Genomic DNA, 13,305 nt, shown 5'->3' on the forward strand with positions numbered 1-13,305 from the left:
CCTAGAAACTTGAACTAGAATTAGCATAAATTGATACTAGGTGAAGGATCCTAGCCTCAGGAGTGGAGGATCCAGGATCACTACTAACATGCTTAACCATATTAAACTACTGAAAAATTCCATTTGCTTTGCCTTTTCTTTGAAAAGAATTTATTTTCAAAGACTAAATTCAACCTCTAAATCATATTTTAAGGAAGAGCAAACTCTTTGGTATTTTATCCAATAGTTTCCATCTCAGTATTATTCCTTCCTCTTACTTTTAATTATATTAATGAGTGAACACTTAAATATTTCTCTTTCATCATACTGAAGAAACACCAGGACACTTGGATGAAAGGTTCTTATAACTTTCTTCATGATGACAGATACCTTAACTTTTCTTAGAGATACCCATTAATCAATTCACGTATGTATTCAGCCAATATTTACCAACTTCCTTACCTGTGCCACATGCATCAAGAGATAAAGAAGGCCTAGATCATTCCTTTAAGGAGTTAATAATCTATGGCTGTCCTATCTGATATGGTGGCCACTAGGGCATGTGTACGCTTATGCATGTGAAATATAGCTACATACAAATGAGAGGGGCTGTAAGTGTAAGATACCCACCATACTTCTAAGACTTGGATTTTTTAAAAAAGTATACAACATATGCCATTGATATTTGTATACTAATCACGTGTTGAAGTGATTATATGTTGAATATGTAGGATTAAATATTCTGTTTTAATTTCACTTGCTTCTTTCTAATTTTTTAATAGTTGCATTAAAAAATTTTAAATTACATTTTGGCTTGCATTATGTTCCTATAAGACTACACTAGTCTATAGGATCACAGAGTTTAGAGGTTTATGGGAATACATGTTCTAAATATGGGTTAGAATGTTAGATGCACAAAAACATGTCAATTGGGACTGAATTCCATCACAGCTTCCAAGCTCAAGTGAAAGAGGTACAAATACACAAAATTCTGAACAGGAAAGCTAGACACATAAATTCAGGACTGAGAATAAGGAAAACAGATTTAGTAACTAACACCAGTCTCCAAGGTACACAAGCATGGTGAGTGTTCATTATTGGATAGGGGGAGCTATAACAAAGAAATTGGCAGGAGTATAGAACGCTGCATCATTTCATCTTTATCCCAACAGTGGAGAGCATAGGGATCCTCCCCCTCCTTCACTCTACTTAAGACAAATAAAGGAGGCACCAAGAGAACACTTTCAGAGTCTGGGGATGCTGCAAGAGAAACTTCTATATTACTATCTGAGAGGATTCTGTCTGAGCTTCTTAAACTCTTCAGCTTCTCCGGGGCAGCCACCAGAGCATAAGTCAAGAACACTCTTGGGAGAGCTTTACACATATAGGTTAGAGGTAGGGCATAGCTACCTATAATAGCGTTTGTCTAGAATAGTCTGAGGACAGGTGGTTGCCTTGAGCATCCTAAAAGAGAGAGAGAGAGAGAGAGAGAAAGTACAGTGGGAACAGCTATGCTTCTGTGGTTGGTGGGCAAACTTGCCTCAGTTACCTAAGGGCCAGGTAGATACCACAAAGGTAGCTAGAATGGATATATTTAAAAGGATACTCTCCAAGAGAAACATCTATTGGGGCAAAAGGTTTCCCAGAAGAAATAATCTGTACGGGGTTCCACTACAGGATAACAGCTAATGGTTGATAAATATGAAGTCAACCAAGAGAGCATATTGTCATAACTGGGGACAGTGAGATTCAGGGGGCTTTACACAGTCTTTGAAAGAATGGGCTAATAATCGCACATTAGAACACCTGCTTTGAAAAAGAGGCTTTACTGGCTAATACTAAACTGCAGGTATCAGCTAAAGAGAGAAATATATGCCCTTATTCTTTCCATGCTACTTTACAAGCCCACCTCTACTTGAGCCAGAAGCTGGAGTGAGGGACTGAGGAAAGAATTAAATGGAACAAAGAGGATCCCAAACAGACCACAACATTCTTTCTTATTGCCTGTCCTAAAAAAGTAGATCAGGCTTGAGCTGAGGGCTCAAGAGAAAACTAGAAATAGATGTGAGAACCGAGCTTTGATTTAGACTTGCCTTAAATTTTAATTCCTTAAAATGAAGTTGCTTTAATGTCTGAAAGTAAACAGAATATTATGGGGTCTGCCCAAGATGTCAATTACAAGGCAGGAAATTAGCAACTGTTTTAAATATGCGGCCAGAAAAAATACAGTAATTCCACTTCAGCCTACTCACAACCTGTTAAACGGGAAATGTGCTGAACTGTGAAAGGTAACTTATCAGAGCAATTCACCAATGATTTTGAAGCTCTCTTCTAATACAGATTAATTTTTCATACTCTCAAAGGAAAGGAACTGCTATTCTTATTTGATACTGCCTTGAAATGCTTCATATAAAATGTATTAAATTTTAAATGTTTCAGCATCATACAAATTATAAATCCTCAATTCTTTAAAATATCAGTATAGGAACCAGTTCAATATATCTTACAATTTAAATTCCAAACCTAATGTACCTGGATAAGTTTTCAAATGCATAGCTAGGCTACAGGGGGTCTTCTAACAGTGTTTGAGGTGTAAAAGGTATATCTGAGTATGTATGTGTGTGTTGGGGGGGGGGGGGTATGAGAAGGAATGTCCTAGAAGTGGCTTAGATAGATTGAAATAAAGTAACCAAGAAATAAGGACTAATCTCTTTGTGGGAGAAATTTATAGCCCAAATCATTAATTCTTGAAAACCCATGCCCCAAGCAGACCTCAGTGCCCGTGTCTCTACCCAGAACCAGGAGAGACTGTTAAGACTGGAGGAAAACTTTATGTCAGGGTGGCAGCTACTTATCTCTTGAGAGAAGGCCATCAGAATGATGTACAAGATTTATTAGAAGCATGAGCCAGTCCAGGAAAACAAGGGAAACTCTGGGGATGGCGAGAGCTCTAAGCAACACGCATGACTTTCTGAAACAAACCCTTATTTAAGTGATAAACATGAAGCGGAATCTCAAGACAGAGAAGTTAAGCCAGAAAATAAGAGGTGTGATTTGGAGAAAAAGAAGAGTGTGTAGGTAACTCGCACATGTATATTATCAACATTTTATTGAATCGTACTATAAAATCAAAGTGCAAACAATGTAAGTGTCAGCTGGATAGCTTTGCAAATAAAATACCTATGTAACCAGGACTCATAAGAAGAAACAGACTATTATCAGGACTCTAGAGGTTTCTTGAGTTCCTTTCAGTTGTTACCGTCTTCCAAAAGTTCCCATTAGTCTGACTTCTAAGATTGATTCTCATTGCTGAATAATATTCTATTTTGTCAATATATCACATATATCCACTATTCTTACTGGGTAACTGGGTAATTTCTAGCTAGAAGCAATTAGAAATAGTGCTGCCTATGGGGAGCCTGGGTGACTCAGTCAGTTAAGCAACCAACTCTTGATTTTGGCTCAGGTCATGATCTCACGGTTCATGGAATCAAGCTCCACGTCGACAGCACAGAGCCTGCTAGCGATTCTCTTTTTCTCTTTCTCTTTCTGCCCCTTCCCTGCTCTCTCTGTCAAAATAAATAAATAAATAAACTTTAAAAAAAGGATTTCTATAGAAATGCTGCTGCTATAAACATTCTACCTCACATCTTTCATTAAATGTATATTCCTTCTAGGTATATCCATGGATGTAGAATTGCTTCATCATGAGGTATGCAACTCAGCTTTAGTAAGTGCAGGCTTGCAATTTGTTGTAATAATTTATATACCCACAGGAAAGTAGGAAACTTTTGTTGGATATACATCTTCAACATAATTGAATTTTTCTGTTTCATTTTAGCCATTCTGGTGGTATCACATTGGAACTTTTGATTTGCATTTTTTAATAACAAATGAAGTTGGCTATTTGAATCTTTTCACTATTGTGTCTTCAAATATTCTGCCCATTTTTGCTATGAGATTTTTAGTCTTTTTCCTTATTTATTAAGAGTTCATATATTCCAGAAAATCCCCTTTCAGATATGCATTGCAAATATTTCTCCCTCCTCTGTATGTGGTGACACAAATTTATTGGTTCCTTTTGATTACAAATGTTATTTTAACATAATTCAACTTATTTTTTTTTCATTTATGGTTAGTGTTTTTGTGTTCATTTTAATAAATGTTGCCTACTTCAAAGTAACAAAGATGTTCTCCTGTAAATTTTCTTCCAAAACTATTATTATTGTATTCCAAGAGTATTTAAATACCACATAAATTAACCCAGGGCACTGGGCAAACGATTCTGTCTAAATCCCACTGACTTAAATAGAAAAAAGTTCCCAATTCCCATCAGACCAGGCAGGGCTATAGGTTCATAACCAAGACAGGACCAAGCAGGACTTTTCAAACATTGATCTGAGCTTGAGCGCTCTGGACTAAGATTTTGAAGGAGCAAAACTGCTTTCAGTACACTTAATGTCTAATTATGACCTGAGAATATGTATGAGAGTAATAGGAGTTAAATTTACAATATGTCAAAATAACCCTCTAGTTTTTACAATAGCACTGATTTCTAGAAGCTGACATCAGGCTATTTCAAGCTTATCTGTAGTCTGAGGCACAAGCTTTTAAAGCACACAGGTATAATAGACTTCCTTTCCTGTTACATCTCAAGAGAGTTAATTCGAATTGTCCACGTAGAGGATTTCAGGGAGGTATAAACAAATTTGCAAATGTTTATTGTATATACCAGTTAGACATTGAGACAATCACTGGTGGCTTGTTACAAATCTGTACAAAATACAAATCTGATTGTTTGATATACTGATAGCATTAGAGGTAATACATATCTAGATATATATTTCAATCTACCCTGATTATTTTGCTTTTTTCCAAAATCTTCAAGGTCTAGCTTTATTTTTTTCTAGCCATTTATCATCCCAAACATATTTCCAGAAAATATGACCACAGGAGGTATTCTGACATTTGAGGGGGTATGTTAGGGACAGCTCATTCTAGGTAACATATGTCCATCATGGGAAAGTTTGCAAAATTTATAGCCAATTGGTACTTGAAGGCCTTGATGTACCTTAGGGAAGCCAGGCTGTTATACAATCCATACTGCAAAGCTCTACATATTTAAAAGTTTGGGCAAAAAAAGAAAAAATGAGATGTTTGTTTATGCTCACCTACGATCAGTGCATCTTCCCAATGACTAGATGCAAGGGAACAAGAAAAAGAAAAATTTCAGCAGTTGGCTCAAATTCATTAGTTCTTTCTCAGGCTACAAAAACTATACATTACAAAGTCTAACACATAATACATAGAAGAGAATGTATTTTACACATAGGTAAGACATACATTCTCCATCACCGTCAATTATTACCTTTGTAATTAATCTCTATTTAAGATGGCATTTAATGTCTCAGCAATATTTAAAATGCAGAACATCTGTATTACTTCATAAAATGCACATTGCTCACAGCTGCTCATGGTACTGCCTGCAGCTGTGGGATAGTTTGCTTAGTAATGCCTGGGCTTCCTATTTTATCTATGAGAAGAAAAGATGAAGCCCAGATGGCCGGTATCAATTATGCTGTAAAAAGTTCTGGCTAGTCTCCTCCTTCTCAGTAGGACTTCTATTGATCTCAGTTCTGTCAGGATCTGATACAACGATTGTGGGCAAATCACTTTTTCTCCATAAGTCTCATTTTCCATACTACTAAAACAAAGATGTCAGTTCCAATTCTATGTCTTGAAAAGACTTGACTTTTCATGGGGCCATAGAGCAGTACGGGAGTCAGGCTGAGAGTGGGAATGATTAGGACAAGCAGACACAGTTCCAGAAACTTCTGCCCCTCTTTCCTACATTGGAGCTTTAGGGAGATGTTTATTTGAATGCAATTTTTTTCATCAAACCTCTAAGCATGATTAACAACCTTGCCCCTTTACTTTGTAATGACCTTTGAATCCCTTCTAAGGAAAGGTAGCTATTGTAGGTGTTTAAGAACCCTCAAGGATAGCCAGAACTAAGATTTAATTATGGCCCTGCTATTCAACCAGCTTTAGGGGGGAAATGAAATCTCCCTCTCTTTTGATCATTTCATCCATAAGATAAGAAGATTATAAAAGTTAATGCCTCATAAAGTTGATGTGAATAGTATATTAAGTAATCCATGTACAGCACTTAGTATAGATCTCAGCAAATAGTGGGCACACACAAAATACCCCCAGGGGTCTTTCACTTTTTGTCATACATAACATGTAATCTCTTGATAAAATTAGTAATAACATCAAAGTGAAATTAACTATTATTGATTATAATACTTTTATAATAAGTGAAAGGCTACACTCAAAAATACGACTTTGTATTAGTTTCCTAGGTCTGTTATAAGAAACTACAATAAACTGGGGGGGGGCTTTAAACAAAATATATTTATCCTCTCACAGTTTTGGATGTTGGAAGCTTGAAATCAAGGTTGTCAGCAGAGCCATACTCTCTTGGAAAGCTATAGTAAAGGATCCTGTCTTATCTCTTTCTAGTTTCTGGTGGGTACCAGTAATCCTTAGCACTTGGCTTGTCACTTTCTGCTTCCATCTCAATGTAGCCATCTCCCCTATGTATGTGTTTTTGTCTGTATCTCCTCAATCTTTCTTGTAAAGACACTGGTCATTGGATTTTGGGTCTATCCATATTTAGTATGACCTTGCCATAACTGATTACATCTTCAAAGACTCAATTTCTAAAAAAGGTTACATTCACAAGTACTGAGGGTTAGGACTTCAATATGCCTTTTGATGAGGACACAATTCAACTCACATTAGGCTCCATGAAGATATAGAGAGATTTTGAGTTTAAAATGCTAAATAATTTAATAGAAGCATGGACAGTCTGAAAATAATTAGTCATTAATAAAGGAAGCTTAAGAAGTCTTGACATAATACAGAAAATACCCACATATATTGACACTATGCCTTGCTAATGTATGGAAAACTCAATAATTTATGATGTCTTGAAAGTTCCTCCACATATTATCAATTCAATGCAATTCTAGTCAAAGTAACAAAAGATTTTTGAATATGCATGTGGACCTTAATAAGCTAATTCTAAGATTTATAGGACTCAACAAAGGGTCAATAACAGCCAAGTCAATTTACAAGGAAAGACATATGTTTGTAGAGCTTGAACTACTATATAATGAGACATTATTATGACATTGATTATGACATACATGATTATGACATTGTAGCACTGGCACACCAACAAAGAAATAGATAAATGGACCTAATTTACTATTGCAGAAACAGACTCAAATAAACATGAAACTTTGGATTGCAACAGATCAGTGATGAACACTTAAATGATACTATAACAATTGCTTATTCATAAAAGAGGGAAAAAAAGGAATCCCTATGTTATGCAACGAACAACTCCAGAATGATTAGAAAACTAGATGTGAAAAGTCAACTTTAAAACTTCTGAGTGACACATAGGGAATTTTTTCTATGATCTCTGGGTAGATAGAATTTCTCAAGAAATTCTAAATTCTAAAATGACATTAAAAAAAGTGATGAAGTTAATCACATTAAAATTCAAGTTTTCTGAATAATAAATAAAAGCACAAGAATGTGAAAAGATAACTCGAATCTTGAAAAGACAAAAAACAGAAACTACCTTAGGTACATGAATAGGAAAACTAACACTCTAGTGTATTGAAAAAATGGAATTGTGTATAGCAATGAAAATAAATGAGCTATAACCATAAAATAATGAGTTAAAAACTCAATTTTCAGGTAAATTTAAAACAACATCATCCCATTTATATGGGATTTAAAGAATAAAACAATGCCTAGAAATGAGAAAAAAGTACTTATTTCCAGAGAGGAAGAAAATAAGAATATTAAGATTGTGTTAGGATATACATTTCTACAATGAGAAGTGGTCCATGAATATTAAGGCATTATTCTTTATACCTTTTGTACTTACAACTTTTCACAATATTTTAAAAATAATGTATAATAATAAAATTCAGCCTCTTAGTTTCTTTCTTAGATCACAAAAATGTGTTTTAGGCATCTGAACACATTTCATAATAAATTTCGTAAGGGGCAGGGATTCTGGGAAGACAAAAGCAACAATCTTTCTTTCTTTCTTTCTTTCTTTCTTTCTTTCTTTCTTTCTTTCTTTCTTTCTTTCTTTCTTTCTTTCTTTCTTTCTTTCTTTCTTTCTTTCTTTCTTTCTTTCTTTCTTTCTTTCTTTCTTTCTTTCTTTCTTTCTTTCTTTCTTTCTTTCTTTCTTTCTTTCTTTCTTTCTTTCTTTCTTTCTTTCTTTCTTTCTTTCAACAATCACCTGTATCCCTTCATTTAATGATCGGTGTAGGAAGTGAGGATAGCAAAACAAAAATCCATGTACAACATCAAAAATAAAGCTAGTTCAGTATGTTCCCCTTAGCTCTAAAATACAATCAGAGAATGCAAACACTGACAACAGCAGGAATTGTGTTTTTCCCACAACTGTGCAAGAAGGAGCAATGGAACATCTGACTAGACCAAGAGGTTCAAAAAAGCTAAGAGGTTCTCACTGTGAAGCTTGGATAACCAACGGGAGAATGGCAGCTGGCAGGGGAAGAGTTGCATTCTGTATAGTTCCACAGGAAGGTTTGCAGGGCCCAGAGCACTCTGATCTCATAATTCTAAAATGTGAAGTTAGAAAAATAATTCTGTAATATGTTTTTTTAATTCAGGTAATTAATTGCTTGTAAAAATGGATAACACAGGGAGTGGGTCAAAGTTGCTGTTAAAAGAAAAAGAATAGGGACACCTGGGTGGCTCAGTCGGTTGAGCATCTGACTCTTGATTTCAGCTCAGGTCATAGTGTCATGGTTTGCGATACCTGTGTGGAGCATGCTTGATATTTTGTCTCTCCCTTTCTCTCTGCACCTCCCCTGCTCAAGTGCACATGCCCTCTTGAAAGAGAAAGAAAGAAAGAAAGAAAGAAAGAAAGAAAGAAAGAAAGAAAGAAAAAGAAAGAAAGAAAGAAAGAAAGAAAGAAAGAAAGAAAAGGAGAGGAGAGGAAAGGGAAAGGAAAGGGAAAGGAAAGGAAAGAATGAACAGGAGGAAAACACATTCCTAAAGACAATACAAGCTTATCAGAAACATGCTCAAAAATTTGTGAAAAGCAAGTCCTATAAAAACAGAGACATTAAGAAAATGATATAAGGTATTAAAGAAAGGTCAGAATTAGAATAATCGAAAGTGTGGTGATAGGACTCAGGACATAATTGAAAATAAAAGAAATTGCTATTTCAGAAATAAATGTTAAATTAGAAAAAACATAAAGCCTAAAAACAAATAAAACATAAACCTCCATATAATAGGAACACCTAAAAACTTAATACTGAAATATGTATTTAAGAAATACTCATTTAAAAAATATTTGAATCTATACATAGTCCAACTACAATTCTGGCATTTGGTACTTGGATTATGATGAAAACTGACTGAAAAGAAAAATAGCTTCTGAAACAAAGAAAAAAAAATCAGAGAATCAGAGGAAATGTGATCAATGAATCAATATTTGATGATATTAAGAAATTACTGTTCATATTCTAAGTGTGCCAATGTTATTGGAACTATGTTCAAAAAGAGTTTCTACTTTTTGGAAATTCATAAGAAATTGTTATAGATGAGATGAGGTTTGTGATTTGCCTCAAAATAATCCACTGATAGAGTGGGAAAAAGTGGTTGGTGGTCTAAGTGAAACAAAATTCATCATGATGTTAGTTGTTGAATCTGGTGAATGATTATCAGCAGGGGTGTCCATTATAATATTTCTGTCTCATTCTGTAACATTGTCTCTTACTCTATGTATGTTTCAAATTGTTCACAAAACATTAAGAAATACAAAAATGATATTAGAGGATAAATAGCAATCTCTAATATAGAGGAAAAGAACACATATATGGAAAATGAAAAAGGTGATTCATACTGAGGGCAGAAAATGTCAATAGGTTCTTCTCTAAAATAAATTATCCTTATTTAAAAAGTTAACAAAGACAAAAAAGAACCTTAAAGACTTAATTGGGGAAATTTTTTCATGGATTGAAAACAAAAACACAAATACATAGTTTTATTCAACTAATAACTTCAGCAAATTTATTGAGCACAGCCTATGGGATACATACTCTTCTAGGTACAGCACTAAACAAGAAAAAATTAACCTTACAAATATTTCATAGAAAAATAATATTCTAATAATATTTTAAAAACAAGGATAATTAAAATAATTCTATATGCAACCAGGTAGTACAAAGCATTTTCATTATAAGGAACCAAAGTCAGTTTTTGCCCAGCCCTGCTTTTTATAGCCTAGAATATGAGGGAAAAAATTACTAGAAATAGAATCTTCACCAGACCTTTTCAACTTGTAGCAAACGGAATTAGGGTAGGAAAAGAAGGATAGGGCCATGTGGGGTGAAAGAAATGAAAATAAATGAACGGAAGCTGGCATAGAAACTGAGAATTGTGCCAAAGGCTGATTAAGACATTTTATTAAAAGCTATAATATATTTTGAATGACACATCCACTCAATTTGGGGCTAGGATAAGCCAGCCTTCTTTTTCTTTTCCTTTTTTCCCCCTTAACTGTTTAGTGAATAAATTATGTTGGGTCCACGCAAAAACCTTCTAAATTAAAAGTATAGGACTGTGCTTGTAATTCTCCACAACTCATGGAGAAATGTTCCCAACAATTACCAAAGAAAGGGAGGAGGACCTTGAACAGGCTCACCCCTTTTTCTAAAAAGGCCCATATTGAGAAATCACCATGCTTATTTTCATAATCATATACATGTTACGGTGTCCCTGTGGTTGCTAGTATTGTTTAAGAAGTGACAGTGGTAGTATTCTCATCAGTGGTAAAAAATATACTTGCTTGTATCTTGTGTATGTGCACTGAATGAAAAGAAGTAGTACATTCTCCACCAAGGGGATCCGATGCAAATGTGTCTTAGCTAAAGTAAGAACACTGTTGGTGAACAAAAGCAGGTTGCTAAACCTCTATAGGGCCATTCCTCTAAAATAACAGTGATTGTTAAATGTCAGCTAAAAAGCCTCCCTTTTATTCTTAATTAAGTCAATTCATGATCTTTACTTTGGTATTGTTGAACAGTTTTAATACACAAAATGTACTGATATTATAGACTGTTTAGCCATTTCTTTTATAAATATATTATTAAAGTGGAAGGAATATGCTGATCAAGACATTTCAATAAATCCTTAGTACTAATATTTTTTTAATTGAACTCAATCAAGAAAAAAAAATTTAACATTGAAAGTACACTCTTTTGGCTTTCCATTAATTGATTACCACCCACCACAAAAGATAGACTCCATGAAAGCTGTCGAAACAAATGGATGGAACACTTTTCACCTGATTCCCGATTTATTTCATGGACTCACTGCAAAGATACTAATATAAATCACGAAAATCCTATGTTTGTTTGAAAATAGTAAATGTTCGTAATCATTTTTCTCAGTTGGTTGGTTGGTACCTATGCTTTACTTTATCAAGTAATATCGATGATAACGTCTGCTGAGCACTGAGTACACATCTTGGTCCAGGCAGTGTTCTAAGTGCTTTATACACCCTAGTTTTCCACAAGAACTCTGTGAGAAAATTGCTTCGGTTACCCTATTTTAGAGATGAGAAAACATGACCCAGAGAATTAAGTCATTTGCACAAAGGCACATAAGTGGATGGGAAATGAGAGAATTCACGTGCAGATGGAGCCTGAAACCTGCAATTTACCACTGCAAAGTACCACCCCGATGGAACAAGCCTTACGGACACTGAAACAAAAGTTATTTTTAATCAGTTCCAAGCCTCATATATCAGAATTCTTGTAATGACATGAATGCAGAGTGTATAAACACTTTTCATTAAATCACACATTATGGCCCAGAAATTTCCCTTCCAAATAAAACATTTTTATATGTTTAGATTATTTCCTTTTTCGTTCCTATGTTTTATTTGTTTGGGGAGGGATTATGATATATTTTCTCTCTGAGAGGGGCGCCTGGGTGGCTCAGTTGGTTGAGTGTCTGACTTCGGCTCAGGTCATGATTTCACAGTTCATGGGGTCGAGCCCCACATCGTGCTCTGTGCTGACACATGCTCTGTGCTGGAGCCTGCTTCAGATTCTGTGTCGCCCTCTCTCTCTGCCCCTCCCCAACTGGCACTCTGTCTGTCTCTGTCTCTCAAAATAAAAACAATTAAAAAAAAGAAAATTATTTTCTTTCTGAGAAAGATGTTTATGTTTTCCAATTTAAACTTGATGTTCTCCTTTTCCAAGCTTAAAGTATACTAGAAATACATTCTTAAACAGGAATTTTAGAGGTGAGCCTGTAAGCCTCTGCAACTTTCCAGAGAACTAGCAGATTAAAAAGATCATCGCCTCCCTCATGTCCACTTCCTTCGATTATAAATCTGGGAAGTTTATACCCTTTCCAAAATTCTCTTGCTGTCTAAGGGTCAGACTGAAATTTAGAGAGGAGTAGGAATGCCAAGTTTAGCAAATAAAAATACAGTATGTCCAGTTAAATTTAAATTTCATATAAATAACAAAAAAATAGTGCATTGTATTTTATCTGGCAACATTGAATTAAAGGCATAGCAACATTGAATTAGAAGCATAGAAAAGGCAAAATAAAAGATATTTCAATTAACATTATAAATTAATTTTAAATATTTATCATTTAAAATAGTCACCAGCAGCCAAGACAGTTCTAGCAGATAGGCCACGTGACTCATCACTCACTGCCAGATATCTCTTAACAGAGAGGAATTAATCTGGGGACCATCTTGACTAGTTCTGGGATCAGCTCTATAAACGGCCCAAAATATCATTGGACCATAAGTATAGGAGTAGAAGTAGAATAATATGCAGATAAAGGCATGTGCCAGAACTCTGCTCAGAGGAGAAACTATTTCATTAGAAAGCAAAATTCGAGATGCTGCTTTAGATACTATGGATTTTGCTAAACTGTCTTCTAAAGAGGGTCAATACAGTAAGCAACATTTCCTTCTTTCCCTTCTTTCTTTTATTTCTTTTTCTTTTTTTTTTTAAGCGAAATAAGAAAGTCTGGAAAAGTGCCACATTGCTTAATATAGAAAAGTTCAAGCTTGTCAATAACATGTATTCTTTTCCATTCCTCTCATTCCTACCATTAATGGCTCCACTAAATTAATCTTGAAAAAATTAAGAATACTGGTTTGAGTGGATTCCAGAATATTATCCTTCCTAGGCCATTAATTCTGGCCCATTTGATATATCTGGTGGTATG

This window comes from Panthera tigris, chromosome C2, assembly GCF_018350195.1.
Source record: "Panthera tigris isolate Pti1 chromosome C2, P.tigris_Pti1_mat1.1, whole genome shotgun sequence".
Taxonomy (NCBI): domain Eukaryota; kingdom Metazoa; phylum Chordata; class Mammalia; order Carnivora; family Felidae; genus Panthera; species Panthera tigris.